This window comes from Leopardus geoffroyi, chromosome B3 (assembly GCF_018350155.1).
Source record: "Leopardus geoffroyi isolate Oge1 chromosome B3, O.geoffroyi_Oge1_pat1.0, whole genome shotgun sequence".
NCBI lineage: Eukaryota > Metazoa > Chordata > Mammalia > Carnivora > Felidae > Leopardus > Leopardus geoffroyi.
The window spans coordinates 32,399,376-32,415,516 of NC_059337.1; positions in this window are offsets into that span (position 1 = coordinate 32,399,376).

Below are 16,141 nucleotides of genomic sequence, written 5' to 3' on the forward strand. Positions count from 1 at the left end.
GGCGAAAGTCTCCTCAACAGACACAAGCCCCGGCTGAGTGTTTCGGCAGCTTGATGTCCTGCTCTCTCTGGGTCTCGGTTTCTCCACCCACCAATGGGAGACAAGGCTGTGTCAGGTGAAGCTGTGCCCAGCCTGCTCCGACCTGCAATTTATAACATCAGCTGCCGTTAGCTGACTTCCTATTACATGTCGGACATGGTGCTGAGTGCTTTACAGTCAGTCAGTCATTTCACTTAATCCTCACAACGGCTCTGTAGGTGGGCATTGTTCCACAGATAAAGAAATTGAGGCTCAGAGAGGTTAAGCAATGTGCCCAAGATCACACAGCTAGCAAGAGGTGAAGCTGGAATTTGAAGCCAGGTCTGCCTGACTCCACAACCTGACCCCAATGCCCTTTAGGCCATGTCACTTGATCTCTCATTAGATCCTTATCCAGGGATGTGTTGTGTAATTTAGGATTGCTGGGGTTGGGGGAAGGGCGTAGACAGGGGGACAAAAGAGAGGGGTAGATGTGAGCTACCCCTACCCGACCCCAGGCTTAGTAGCCTTCCATTTGACATCAGCTTGTTCCCAGAGGTCACCTGGTGACTGGAGGAAGGCAGGGAGTTGAAAATGAATCCTCTTCCGGAGGGGCTGAGGACACCCCGGGGGGGCCAGGGGAGAGCCTGAGACCCAATGGAAAAGACCAGGCAGAGCTGTTGCCGAGGCCCGGCTCAGGTGCCGGCATCTGGGCTGCGCAGGAAACCCAGGGGGACGCAGCCCATCAAAGCCCCTCCTGCTTGCTCCCTCCCATGGATCCCCAGTCATCTGGTCCCTCTTGGGCCCACTTGGCCTCCCCTCCCGCGTCTCCAATGGCAGCAGCTTTGGGGGGAACACTGTCCCATGGGGCCCGATGCTGTGCTAAGTCGTTGTTTATGAAGAGGAAACAAGGCCGACTGCATTTTTTTAAAGAGGCTCCAGGGAGCTGTAGCTGCCCATGAGCCTCTGTACACACTTAGCTGTTGGAGTGAGGACAGTGAGCCCTGGGGGTCACAGGTGGGGTGGGGGCTCAAGCAGGGTGCACTCATGAGTATGAACACTTGACTGTGTTCATGGATGTGTTCAGAGTGTGTCTGACGTGGGGCTGGCAGAGCAACACTTGTAGGGCAGGCGCCGGGCTGGGAGAGGGACCCTTGCTGGGGCTCCTGGAGAAAAAGGTACACACAGAACTACCTTCTGCCTGGAAAGTACAAAAGACGTAGTGAACTCATCGGCTGTGGCACCCAGCAGGCTGGGTCAGGAAGGCTCCCTGGACCAGGGACTGATGAGCCCTCCCTGGGGAAGGACATTCCACGCAAAGGGAACAGTGTGTGAGAGGGCCCAGAGGCACAGAAGGCAACAGGTTTGCCACCTGCCGAGATTTCCACGCGGTTAGAGGGCAGAAGGTGGAAAAGATGGCGGGCAGGGGGTTGGCGCTGGACAAAGGCCAGTTGTAAGAGGCCCGGGCAATGTGCCTAGAAGCTTGGATTTTCTGCTGAAGGCAATGGGAAGCCACTGAAGGGAGTCATTTGATCTGCCTGGCCTTTCAAAGATCACTCTGCGATCAGCCGACACCCCAGATCTTCAAAGCTGTGGCTCAAGCCCCTAGACATCCCAGGGGCCTGCGTGAGATTATGTCCTGGATTAGGGGGCGGGGTCGGGGCAAAGCTTGCTCATAGCCCTGGGACTCAGAGCAGCATATAGAGCTGCTATTCAGCCCAGACTCCTCTTGGGCAACAGATCTCCGCCCCTATTCCACAGATAGCCATGTTAGAAATGCAGCGGGGTGAAAATGATCACATATCAGGAAATCAGTCCATGTAATTAATCATGTCACTTACCAGAAAGGGAAAAGTTACCTGACGATCTTAACAGAAACCCCAAACACATTTGACAGAGCTGAACATCCATCCTGTGAAAACTCTTTCGTGAAATAAAAACAAAAGAACATTTCCTTGACGTGATGAAAAACATCTGTCCTCAACCTAACGTCAACAACATTCTTGGCAATAAAACACCATCGAGAGGTATTCATATTTAAGCCGGGGTGGCACAAGAATGCCTGCTGCTGCCACAATTAGTTTGCATCGTTCTAGAAGTTCTAGCCAACGCAAGAGTACGTTAAAAATACAAATAAAAAGAAGCATAACATTCAGGAAGGAGAAACTGCTATCATTATTTGTTCATGATATGATTGTTTATCCAGAACACTCCAGAGGATAGACTGAAAAACCAGTAAGAGACTATGAAAGAGGTCAGGAAGATGGCCAGTATCAATAAATACGCTAGCAAAATCCAGTTAGAAAATGGAAAAGGGAAAAGAAAACAAAATCCCCAACATGAGGTTTTGGGTTTTGTTTTTGTTTTTCAATTCTTGTGCAGTTAACATGCAGTGTTATCTTCATTTCACGTGTACCATACAGCCATTCAACGGTTCTTCATATTACTCAGTGCTAATCAAGACAAGTGTACTCTTAATCCCCTTCACCTATTTCACCCACGCAACACCCTCCCCCCACTGCCCTGCCCCCCCCCCCACCCCACGAATTCTTCAGTGATTCCTCGAGCGTGAGCAAATGGAGCGATAAATCAGCCCAAGGGCACTCAAAGTTCAAGAATAAGCTCCAAGCACCAGGGACCTGGCCGGGACAAAGGGAGATGGGACACAGGGCGGAGATGGAGAGAGCAGAGAAAGGAGGAAGAGGAGGGTGTCCCGGAGCATCCGCCAGGGCTCGCAACTGGTGGGCTTGGGCCGGAAGCTGCCCTGTTAGCAGAAGACTCCAGGCCTTTGGGCCCGATTCCCGCGGCCCTGGCAGACGGCAGCGCTGCACAGTGAGACCCAGGTAGTTCCCAATGGTTCGGTGAACCTGGACTCACCGAGGGGCAGGACTCGCCCACCGGGGGATCCAGGCTGCACCGGATACGGGGTAGAGGGCTGCAGACACTGATGCAGAATCTATACCCACTACAGGCCACTGACTCCCAGCAAGTGAGATTCTAGCTAAAAGAGTGTTTCTGAACATTTGATGGGCTGATTGCAAATTGTGCTTCAGGATTCATTAAAGCTGCTTTTCCAAGAGAACCTGTCAAGGCAAAGAGACATACCCAACCAACCTCCAAGCTCCACTCTGATGCCAAGGGGCTCACTCCCCAGCTCTCTGCCTCCAGACTCCTAGCAACTGGGCCCTGTCTTGCTTGAGGTAGCATGATTCCCCTGGAGGCACCCAGCAGAACTGCTGGTGTATCTGGCACAGGCCATCTGGCTTCTAGGACCTAGTCTCAGAAAGTAAAGCTTGTAGATTGCTCTTCCATTTTCCGTGGTGTGAGTATGGCATGATATCCCTGTGTGGCTCCTCTCGGATGTTGGGTAATCTCTGCGTTTTCCATCACTCGCCCTCGGAGAAATCCCACAGCCGAAGGCATGACTACTGGCCAACATTTCAGGGTAGCAAACTCTCTTGCCTGCTTTCTCTCTCTTTTGCCCTCACTTACAGACTCCATCCACACTTTTTTTTTTTCTTAATTTTTTTTTTTCAACGTTTATTTATTTTTGGGACAGAGAGAGACAGAGCATGAACGGGGGAGGGGCAGAGAGAGAGGGAGACACAGAATCGGAAACAGGCTCCAGGCTCTGAGCCATCAGCCCAGAGCCCGACGCGGGGCTCGAACTCACGGACCGCGAGATCGTGACCTGGCTGAAGTCGGACGCTTAACCGACTGCGCCACCCAGGCGCCCCTCCATCCACACTTTTAAAAAAACCACTGTCCCCATCCCTCAGCACTACTGCCCCTGTCCGGGGTCCAAGGATAGGACAGTCTCCTCTCAGATGACATGTTGCCATTTACAGGGAGGTTCGGTGCAAAGCAGTGGAGCTTCCGTGGTAAAATTTTCGGCACTAGGACAACAGATAGGGGCATTTTAGTCACTGTACTAGGTAAAGACTGAATTATTCAGTGCTTGAAAACAAGAAATTAATGAGAGGCAATGTGGTGCTTCAAACCCCTCAGGAAGCTGTGGTGGGCCCATGGTTGGGAGGAGGGAAAGGGCAGCCGAGAGGAAACAAATATATATCAAGCACCTGCTAGGTGCTTTAACTGTGATGTCCCGTGAAATCCACAACCACAGGGCATAGGTGTTATTTACACCTGGATCACTTGGATTCCACATCCACAGGCTGTATTCTAAGGCACTGGCCCTTGTCTGCTCCTTAGAAAACTGAGCTTTAGGGGTGCCTTAGGTGACTCAGTCAGTTAAGCATCTGATTTCAGCTCGGGTTATGACCTCATGGTTTGTGGGTTCATGCCGTGCATCAGGCTCTGTGCTGTCAGCTAGAGCCTGGAGCCTGCTTCAGATTCTGTGTCTCCCTCTCTCTCTGCCCCTTCCCTGATGGAGCTCTGTCTCTCTCCCTTTCAAAAATACATAAACATTAAAAAAATTAAAAAAGAAAAGAAAAGAAAACTGAGCTTTAGGTAGCAGCCCCCAATTCTTCACCAGATGCTAATCTCCTCCCCTTGCAAACCTACTTCTCTGCTTTGTTTCCCACCTCCCTCAGTCACCTCATCTACCTTGGTGCCTAGAATTACCCTGTTAATGCTTCCTACACTGGGGATCAGAACTGCCCTCCTATCAGTGCTCGGTAACCGTCCAGGTCTGGCTGTGAGAGGCCACACTCAGCACCATGCCCTCCAGGAAGGGACCTTTTTAGGCAGAGGACAAAGGGTGGAGCACAGAAAGGGAAGGAGGGCACAGAGTTCTTTTGCAAGCTTTGCCTTTGTGCCCCACTCCCCACCCTTCCCTCTTCTGCAAGCTCATAGATTAGAGTCCACTTCCGAAGCCCGGTATCAGGAAGAAGATTCTACGGGGTGGGTTTGTCTGGCCTAATTCACCACGTCCCCCTGGCTCCTTGGTCTTGTCACCATGGAAACCTTGTGAGGTCACCAGTATCATTAAAATGGGAGGGAAAAAGTGTTTCTCCCTGTCCCCAAGAGAGCACCCGCTTGGCTCCGGTGGCTTCCGTGTCAGAGTGAGGAGGACAGCATGCAGGGTGAGGGGAGAGATTGCGCCCCATCCTCAGGGATGGATTAACCCCGTGATACCCAGGATGCTGGCTGCTCAGACACAAGCCTTCTGTATCCCTGAACATTTTCAGGCATCCTTGCCCAGAAAGAAAGAATCCCGCATCTTTGCACACGTGTCAAAGCAGGCTCCGTGCTACACCCAGAGAAGTGCGAAAGGGCTCTTCCCAGGCAACGCTACCAAGTAAATGCTCATCTATCAGACCCAGGTGGTGGTGGGGGCCGCTGTGGGAGAAGAGAGGGGGAGCCAGACCACTGTTCCAGACATTTCTCCCCCTCGGCCCAAGGTGAGAGTGGGGATCGCTGGTTGGGGCTGACACAGGAGTGGCAGGGGTCAGGGTTGGTGCCATAGACCCTTTAACCCTTCTTCCCGCATGCTCCAACAGACCGTGGATGCTCGCCGGCACTCGAGAGGGCCCAGTGCATCTACTGCTCCCCTCAGAGGTCAGCAGTGGGGCCGACAGCTCAGCTCCTCCTCTCCACCTCTGTTCTGCACACAAGTCAACTCTGGCCCGTCTTCCTCCCACGATCCCCAAAGTTTCTCGGCTGCCCTCCGGGAGCCCAAATTTCTCTTGCCACTTTCAAGACCCTCCCCAGCACCCACCGCCATGAAATTTCTCCCCAACCGTCCTGTCGGCCAGTAGATCTCCTCCCTTTTCTTGGCGCTAGACTCAGGCTGCTTCTTTTAATCACACTGTTCCCCAAGCCTGAGACAACCTCTCCCTCCTATGATGTCTGTGTAATCCCATATTACATTTTTATCACCACTTGTACCATTTCCACAACACCCCACATCACCGCAACGACGTCGCTAACCCTCCACTACCACGGCCACCACCGCCACCACCATTGGACTCCCTTCCCTGCCACCACCATCACCACGGCCACCATCGCCACCACCGTGATTGCCTTCTAGCTATCAGTGCTCCCCCACGCCCCCGCACCATCTCCTCACAATGCCGCACCCCCTCTCACCTCCACTGTTATCTGTCACCACCCATGTCTTCACTGCATGACCACTTATCATTACCAGCACTAGGCTGGACTCGTGATCATCACCACCGTTTGGAGGGATGTAACGTTTTCCTTCATATGATCAGTGGTTCGATCAGTCAGTCAATTTCAAATCCCTCCATGGTGGCCATGGAAGAATCCATATAGGGAGGGGCAGCTGGATCACATGGCCCCTCATTCTTGCTCCCTGGGTCTCATTGCTCACTGGTTGCCATTGTTGTCACCAAAGTGGGGCATGGGGCTCTTTCTGTAGCACCTCAGGGCATGACTGAGACATAGCTAGAACACTAACAGTAAGGGGGCCATAATATGAGCGGCTGCAGAGAGTAGAAATCAGCACAAACTTTCTGAAGACTCGTTCAGTGACACGACAAAAGCCCTTGGAAAGTGCATTCTCAGAAATTTTACTTCTAAGAACCCAACCTAAGGAAATAATTAGATAAATGTGCAAGGATGATGTGTGGGTGTTATAATAGCAAAAACTGGAAACAGTCTAAATGTAAAAAGAAAAAAAGAGATGGCTTTTAAAAAATCACGTGGATTAATATGCAGCCATTAAAACAGAAAATATAGATTTATCTCAGGACGTAAAAATATGCTAACTCTGCATTGTTCGTGAACAAAAGCAGGTTTGATATCAGCATTTGTAGAATAGCCCCTTAGTTCTAAAAAATATAAACGTGTTCGTGAAACAGAGTGAAAATAGTTTATCTTCACGGTTGGCACCAAATTCTTCTTGGACAGGAAACTGTCTTTGTTTAGAAAAAAAAAAATAGCTTGGTCAACTGTTTAATCAGATGATGGTCGCAAACCACTCAGCATGAGACAAGGAGAGGAAGTCATTTGGCTCCTAAGGAGGATAGCAGAGAAACACACAGTGATCAGAGAAGGGAGAGAGATAGGGCAGTTGGCCTGGAGGAGATGGGACATGTGTACCAGGAAAATTCCCTGGCCATTTGGGGGGGGATAGAAGACTTTTGGGGGGGGGGGTCCCTGGTCTCTGCTTGCATAGCTGCATATGGGCTATTTCCTCTTCTCTCCCGCATCAAATATGTCGTCAGCTTCCAAGTTTTCCATTCATTCAGAATGGACTTGGAGAAGGGGCCCAATTTCAGGTCTGATCCACCCCAAGTGGTTGTTTCTGGTGGGGTATATGATGGGATAGTACCTGCATGATTTAGTTTTGTTTATTTGTATTTTCTGATTTTCTAAAATAAACATTAATGAAAAAAATGTAAATTTCAGGAACCACACATTGGGAATACACCAGAGAGTCCGGAACCAGATCACCTGAGTTTAAAAGAATGGCCCACACCCCCCACCACAGACCCCCAAAGTGCCTGCACATTGTGGGCACAGTCTTGACGCGCTCCCCACCCCCACCCAGGACCATCCATCCAGATGTTCAGTACCTTGGAACCTGGTCCCGAGAGTAACATTCTGGGGAGATACAAGGAATTCCCAATCCTGTGTCTAAACTTAGGTCTGTTTTCTCAGTCTGATATCTGCTCAGAGGACCCACATCTTCCTGTGTGGTTAACAACAGGAAGGACCCCCTTTTACAGGGGGTCTCCCGCAACTCACAAGGACTTAGGCGTTCACAGCATGGTATCTTAAGATAACACATATGACAATTTCAATAATCACACACAAGATGCACACACGTACCAGCAGGGTGGCTGTGTTTTGGAAGATCACCATCACCACCGTAGCCTCCAGCCTCCTTTTATCTAGCCAGTTCTGCCTCCATTTGGGGTTAGCTTGAGGTGGGCCTGAAGGGACACAAAAAAGAGGAACTGGGGGAGGGCTGTTTTGGCCCCATTTCCTGCCGCGTCCCTAATCCGCACAAAACCCTGTGCAGTTCATTCACTTGGTATTCAGTGGAATAATGTAGCTGGTAATGAATTTGTTTTGCATTCAGTTGGATAACACTGTTAGTTATGAATTTATAATTTGCAAAGGGATAAGGCTTTTTTTTTTCTTCGAGGCGTCAGAGAAGCTGTTGCTTACAAACTTGTAATTCGCCGCTGCAAATCCATCTGTAAATGACACTATTGCAAGCCGAAAATCTCTCAGGCACGGGGGATACAGCCTCAGAATTAAATTGTGTGTTTGACAAGAACCTGCTGTTCTGTCCTGCCCCGGCCCCGTCGGCCCCTCCTTTCCTCCTGCGTTCAGGCTCAGCCTTGCCAGCTTGACTCTGGCAGTCCGGCTCCCACCACCCTTACCCCCAAGTCATCCAGTGCCAGCCCCTGAAGGGGTGGGGTGGGGTGTGCAGACGGGCTTGGCCAACACAGGTGCAATCTGGGCCTGTGGAACGAACACAGAAGCCCACTCTCCACTCCCCCTAACTCCTTCTGGGCCTCTGTTTCCCCATCATGGGAGACCCCAACCCCCTTAGAAGTGTTTCCCACAGATTTGTCAGCCAGAGGGGTGGTGACTGCGCCCAGGGGAGTGCCCCCCCTCCCAACCAGGACTGAGCCCAGACTACAGGAAAAGGGTGGGAGTACTGGCCCGAGGACCAAAAGGACAGTGATCCGTAAGACCTCAGCCCACACAGACTACACGGAGCCGAACCTCTTTGTCTCAACCATTTCTAGGCTCTTGTGTTTTATATTTTGGGTCTTACTTCGTTTTTGCTTCTCCCAATTACTATTCACTCATTTATCTTTTTTTTTTCCTTTTTTTAGTAAAAGTTTCTCTTGAAGAGTTAACTCGGGACGAAAATGAAAAGAAGGCTCAACCCATAGCGGCGCTGTAGAAGGAAACTGGTGCCGGGTGGGTAGGAAGGCAGGGCTGGGAAAAAACTCGAAGGCGCATCAGCAGGGAGTCAGCCATCCTCGGCACGGGCCAGACACCAATTGGGAGCACCGGGGCACAGCATAGCCTCTGCCGTGGAGGCTCGAGGCTCTGCCAATGATCGGGCAGCGAGGACAAGGTGAGACCACTGTTTTGATCGAAGGAATCTGTGTGTTGTGAGGTCCCATGGCAGAGGCTGTGTGACCTCCGGCAAGTTGCTTAACCACTCTGAACTTCCTCCGTTGTCCGTCAGTATCTGCTGAGCACTTGCATTGTAGGCCGTCAAAGGGATGTACGTGCAGTCTCATGGGGAATCCAGGCATCACATTATTACAAATAACTGGGGGCATAGTCTGGGGGAGAGTCCTGGGAAGGATTGAAATTGAAGCCAGGATCTGAAGGATGAATGGAAGTTAGCTGGATGGAGACGGAGGAAGAGTGCCCCTGGGGCAGAGGGAACAGCACGTGCCACAGTCTAGAGGCAAGACACATAACATGTGCATCCAGGGTGCTGAACGAAGGTCAGTGTGGCTGATGTGCGGGAGTAACAGGAAGCGGGGAGAGTAGCTGAGAGAGCTGCAGGGTCCAGACCACCCAGGGGCTCACGGGCGCCCTACAAATTTGGGATTTCAGGGAGATGTGAAACACGTGACGATTTTAAGCAGGGGAATGATCTATCCGACTCAGTGTTTTGCGATCCTTTTGGCACTATGGGGCTAATGCCTTGAAAGGACCAGTGGGCACGTGGTAGGGGGTGGATTTCATTGTCTGGTGGAGAGATGATGGTGTCTCAGACAAAGGGGGTGGCAGCAGAGAATGGAGACAGGGGAAATATGCAGGAGGCAGAATGAGCAGAGGTGGATTTGACGTGGGGGGTGGAGACAGGAAGGTACAAAAAATTCCAGAGTTTCTGTGAGAGCCGCAGAGATATGGGATCAGGGTTGCGCAGGGGTGGGGGCGGGGGGCTTGTGTCAGAAATATCCCGGGTTTAGTTTTGAATCTGAGCTTCCCGGGAGGCAGAGGATCTCACGAGTCTGGAACCTGGAGAGAATCTGGGCTGGAGATGCGTTTCGGGGATGAGGAGCCTTGTCGGTGGCATCGGCGACCACTAGACGGGTGGAGGCGGGGGGGGTGGGGCAGGACAGGATGGAGGGGGTAGGATGAGGGTTGAGGATGAACAGTTCGATGTAAAGCTGAGCCTGGGGCAACTCCAGTGCTCCGACAGGGCAGGGTGGAAAGCGGCGGAGGCAGCTGAGAGCCAGGGGTGAACACTCAGCCAGCAGAAATCCGGGAAGGCTTGGTGCCCCTGAAGTTGAGGGCAAAGAGGGGGCTGACTAAAGAGGTGGTTAACTAACTGAATGCAGTGGGAAGACAAGTCAGATCAGGACCCGGGGCGGGGTGTCTTAGAGGTCACCGGTGACCTTAGCATTTCACTAGACGAACGGTACAAGCAGGTGCCAGATCGCTAAGGGAAGGAGAATCAGCGGGGGCTGGGGAAGAAAAGGCAGGGCATCATGGGGAAGAGACAGCTCTTGGTGTAAGTCTGGCTGTGGAGAGAGGAACGTCGAGCCAGTGCTTGGAGAGAGAAGTGGGATCTTACTTTTAAGACAGAAGAGTTTAAAAAGCAGGTTTAGGGGCGCCTGGGTGGCGCAGTCGGTTGGGCGTCCGACTTCAGCCAGGTCACGATCTCGCGGTCCGTGAGTTCGAGCCCCGCATCAGGCTCTGGGCTGATGGCTCGGAGCCTGGAGCCTGTTTCCGATTCTGTGTCTCCCTCTCTCTCTGCCCCTCCCCCGTTCATGCTCTGTCTCTCTCTGTCCCAAAAATAAATAAACGTTAAAAAGCAGGTTTAAATGCTGATGGACAGAAACCAGGAGAAAGAGGCGGGAGACAGGGGGGTGGACGGTGATTTCACTGACAGGAGAGCAGAGAGTGAGGGGTAATGGAGAACATAAGACTCCCCAGAAGACAGGAGGGGATGATAACAACACAGTTTGCTCATGCTGTTGGCAGACTAATGCTGTTAGCGGGGTCTGGGTGTCAAAGGTTCAGGGGAGGGAGGGGTGTGAAGCCTCGGAATGTGCGCTGGGGCCTGGGGGGGGGGGGGGCTGCTGAGTTATGTGCCCTGTTCCTTCTCTCCAGCTTTTTCCATCCCAGGTCACCTTAAAGCTATTTTGTTTCATAAAGATGTAAGACAAATAAGCATTGTAGAGATTCCATATTCACGAAACATGGCTTGAGAAGTCACTACAGCAGACTCTGCTGGACATCGAGGACACGGAGGTATCTGCTCTCCAGCAGCTCATGGTCTGGTGGGGGAGGGTCGGACTCACAGTGACAGTGTAGTGTGGCAAGTGCCGCACTTGCAGTGGACAAGGGCTCTGTGGTGGTGCAGAGGAGGGACCTCACGCATGGCGAGAATATGTCAGGAGGTTCTGGCAGTTGGTCTCCAGGAGAAGAAGAAGGCAAGCATTCCACCCAAAGAGGAGAGCGGGTGTATTGGCTAGTGTGTTGAAGAGCTGCGAGTAGCTCCTCCTGGCAGAAGCGATGGGAGCAAGAGGCCACAGAGAGGAGGTTGCGGAGACAGACAACGGCCAGCTCCTGAAAAGAGCAGAATGCCAAACTAAGGACACCAGATTTTCCTTGTAGGAATGGGGAAGCCATGGAGGGTCATAAACAGGTAGATCAGAAAGCTGATGTCAGATGGGGCGCCTGTGTGGCTCGGTCTGTTCAGCTTCCGACTTCAACTCAGGTCATGATCTCGTGATCTGTGAGTTCGAGCCCCCACGTCGGGCTCTGTGCTGACAGCTCCGAGCCTGGAGCCTGCTTCGGATTCTGTGTCTCACTCTCTCTGCCCCTCCCCTGCTCGTGCTCTGTCTCTCTCTCGCAAAAATAAATAAACATTAAAAAAAAAAAGGGGGGGGGCTGATTCCAGCAACAGTGGACTCCACAGAATAAATCTGAAGGTTGTCAGATCCATTAGTTGGCCATCAGCTAATGCAGGGGCCAGTGGGTCCAAGACAGGGCCTGGTCATCAGTAGAGAGAAGAAACCTGTTTACACAATTTTAAGAGGGTGGAATGAACAGCACTTAGTGCCCAGTTGGATATGGGAAAGCAAGAGTCTAAGATGATCACAAGTTTCCAGCTTATGTGGAAGGCTGGAGGGTGGCGCCATCGTCCGAGATGGGGGAGACAAGAGGGGGTCCATTTGGGGGTGGGAAAGACAATGGGTTCTGGCTTGGGCACACTGAGTTAAGGTGCCTGCATGACATCCTCATGGAAATGTCTAGCAGGCAGGTGGCAATACGGTCTGAAGTTTTGGAATAGTCTCTTCTGGAAATAGCAAATTGGAAGTCAAGAACCTTTAGGGAGTGTGGAAGACTTCCCTCGGGGAAAGTGTACAGAGTGAGAAGAGAGTCCTAGTGAGAATCCTCATGGATCACCTACATCCCAGGGACCAGAGGAAGAAGAATCCTTGAAGCCAACTCAGAAGCAGCACTCAGAGAGGTAGGAAGAGAACCAGGAGAAAATGAGCTATGATGCTATAGAGTAGAGGGTGCCCCAGTTATCAGGGTCGGGACCACAAAACGATCACCTTGGACAGGGGACAAAGAGGGTCTGCTGGTGTTACCAAGCACAAGGTCTTGCTCAGTGAGGGTGATTTCAACAATGCAATGACAGCTGAAACCAGGTTATGAAGTTTAAGGAATGATCGGAAGTGAGGAAGAAGAGGCAACCGGTGTACAAAAATCTTTGGAAAACCTTGCCTTGGCTGGGGAGATTACAGCGAGCAGGAAGGTGACAGAAATGTCCCCAGACATGGCTTCCTCGATAGGAGCCCCACCGCTGTCCAGCTGCAGAAAAACACATGTCGTCGCCTCCTCATTCCGAAATGGCCTTTCCTAGGAGATCAGATATAGGCACTCCTTTACCTGGGGATTTTCTCATGGAAAGTTTGCCTATAATATTATCCATCGATCCCACCTTTGTGTTCAGAAATTTCCCTAGGCTGCAAATATTGACAACAATATTTATGAACACTTACTAAGCCCTGTGCTGAACATGTCACATGGCGTTAGCCCTCAAGAGAACTACCAAGATACTTGGTATCTTGATATCTACCAAGAAAGAAGGGAAAACTGAGGCTTGGGAAGATTTAGCAAGTCACGTGGTTAACAGAAAAGCCAGCATGTGGGCCTTCCAACTCCACTGCCAAAGTGAGAGCTTCTCTATTATCTATTTTCCCTGAACGTGCTCTCTCTGGCTCTGGCTCTGCCTCCCTGGTGCCAGGACCCACTCTTTTTGAGAATTCAGCCTGCAGACTGAATCCTGGTTTCCTCCTGACCTGCATGCCAGTCTCAGTCCTATGCTATCAGTCACAATGGATTGCGGGCTAATAAAAACAGCTACCATTTTTCTAGCTCTTGCCTCCCATGCCCCCACCTGGGGCACAATGCTTGGTGCTTCCTGTTCTTATCTCATTCCATCCCCAAGGCAACCCTATGCAGTCTCTATGACTTTGACCATTTTGCAGATAAGGAACCTCAAGTTCAGAGAGGGTAAGTAACTTCCCCAAGATCACACCGCTAGTAAATGGCAGAGCTGGAATTGAAACCCAAGTCTGCCTGATGCAAAACCTCCCAGTATCCACTCTCCCCTTCCATGGCCACACGGCAGCAGTTCCCAACCCTCGGGTTGCAGGATCTCTGACATCCCACCCTATCCGGGAATCCAATCACTTAGTCATCCGTCAGCATTCCCTGAGTGTGTTTGTCAGACTCCTATTGGTTGTGTGAGACACAAACCCAACGAAACCAGTTGGAACAATAAAGGGATTTATTGGCTCTTAGAGATGGATAGGATGTAGTTGCAGCTCCCAGGACTGAAAGAAAGGCTGCCGGGCCATAAAAGCCAAGATTGGGACTCAGTGCCACCAGCGTGCTCTCTAAACTCCTCTCCCCTCTGTTGCCTGGCTTGGCTCCTCCAGTTAGTGGGAGAGTTGGCTGTCAGCAAACTTTGCATCCTGGTAGGAAGAAGGCTTCCCTCCCCCCCTGCATCTACATATCAATCTCCGGGAACGAGTCTGACTGGTTCCGCTTGGGTAGTGTGCCCACCCCTTGGGCCAATCACTGGTGCTAGAGGATGAGGCTCTTTGACACCTGCAGCCCACCTGCTGGCAATGGGGTAGGATAAGTGGGAGTAGCGGGCTCTGCAACGGACAACCCACCAGGTCTATGTGACAATACGGGGGAGTTTCCCAAAGGAAGGGGATGTCAGAAGTGGGATGATGGAAAACGGGCTGAAGAGGTAAAAGCCACCGTCACAGTCCACTACACGGGTCCGTGTGAGAGACGGGGGCGGGCACGACACAGACATCATCTTGGGGGAGATCACAGCCTCCCGAAGAAATAAGGCTTGTAGACACAAAGCCGTTAAGAAGAACTGATGGCAGCTACCATCCATGGAGTACCTACCAGGTGCCAGGCATTGGGCCAAGCACTTCCACAGGCATTATTTTATTCCAAGCTCACAATGACCCTGGAAAGTAGGTACCATTATCATCCCTATTTTTCTGAGTCAAAGAGACGTTAGAAGACAACTTTTTTTTTTCTTTTTGGCAAGGCAGCCAATATAGGGAAAAATAAAAATGTTTATGGGCTCCTTATCCTCGCTCAGAGAGGTTAAGTGACTTGCCCAAGGTCACACAGCCAGCACATTAAATGAACATCCTGGGAAACATTTGGTTAGGGGCCAAAAGAGTGCTTCTGTTTTTCTCTGCCAACTAAGGACTAGGAAAGGCTGTCTGGAGATGGCAGGGGGATGGAATATGGATCTAAGCAGAAATCTGAAGCCTGGGACATCTGGGTAGGCAGCCAGGGAGGTTGAGGGGAAGAGAGAATGAGTTAATCTCCAAACTCTAAGGAAGGCAAGCCCGAGCACCACCCAGAACCTAGTTATTCCCTCTCACCTGTGACAGCCCTTTGGAGATTTATAATCAGATTTATAATCTTCTGAGAATTCTCTTCTTAAGCCTGCTCTGACCAGCCCACCCCTTCTTCACAGGACATTTACACCAGTCCCCTCCTCTCCTCCATCCTGGCTGCCCTCCTAGGGATCCACCCAGTGGACTGGGGTCCTAGATATTTGATCCCCACAGGTGACAGAAGAAATGTCACCTCCCTTTTTCTACACAACTCACTTCTATTAATGAGACCCAAGATCAATTAGGTATTAAGCAGTCACATCTTACCCTCTGAAACCAAGCTCTCTGTCTCCTAACACTGACAGTTCAAACACATCTCCCCCATTCCGGACATGGGCAGATGGTTCCATGGACCTCAGGCTAGAGAAACTTGTTCTCTTTCCTCAGGCTCAGCCCATTTTTGATCTTGGCTAGTCTTAGCATCATAGCTTCTGTGCAAATGGTCGGTGGGACTATATGATTCCAGTTCTAGGAGGTACCTAGAGCGGTCACATTCGTAGACATGGAAAATAGAATGGTACTTATTGTTTACTGCATTCAGAATTTCAGGTTTTCAAGATGAAAAGAGTTCTGCAGGTGGATGGTGGTGGTCATTGCACGACAATGTGAATGCACTTAGTGTCACTGAACTGCACGCTTAAACATGGCTAAGATGGTAAATTTCATGTGTATTTTACCACAATTCTTTAAGTGATAATTGCTGGGGCCTCTCGTTTCCCCATGTCCCCAGGAGAATATCTCCCCCGCCCCAGGCAGCTGGACTCCCACCCTCACCGCTTCTGGAAGACCCAGAATCTTGCAGAAGACCCCTGTGCACACACCTCTGAGAGAGCTTGGAGAACAAGTGAAACCATTGGCACCCTTAACACCTCGCTGCCCCTGGAATTCGGTCTCCCTGTTGGGCCAGCCTCAAAACAACCATCCAGCCCCATCTCTCTTGATCACTCCTCCACCTCTAGCTCAAGATCTCTACTTCCCTATCATCTGAACTTTTATCAGTGTCACCTAGACTCACTTCTATTCCTCACTAACCAGTCAGCACCCAGTGCCCAACAATATGGCTCCTACCACCTTCCATCTCCTCCCTCTCCACCCCCAAAACCTTCCCCTGCCACATCACCAGTGGCCTCCTAAGTCCCAAGGCCAGTGGGTACTTTCCATTCCTTCCCTCCCGGCAGCTCTCCACAGCCTGTGACATGGCCGACCATGCCTTCCTCCAAACCCTGCCCTCCCAGGCCTGCACGACACCCTAC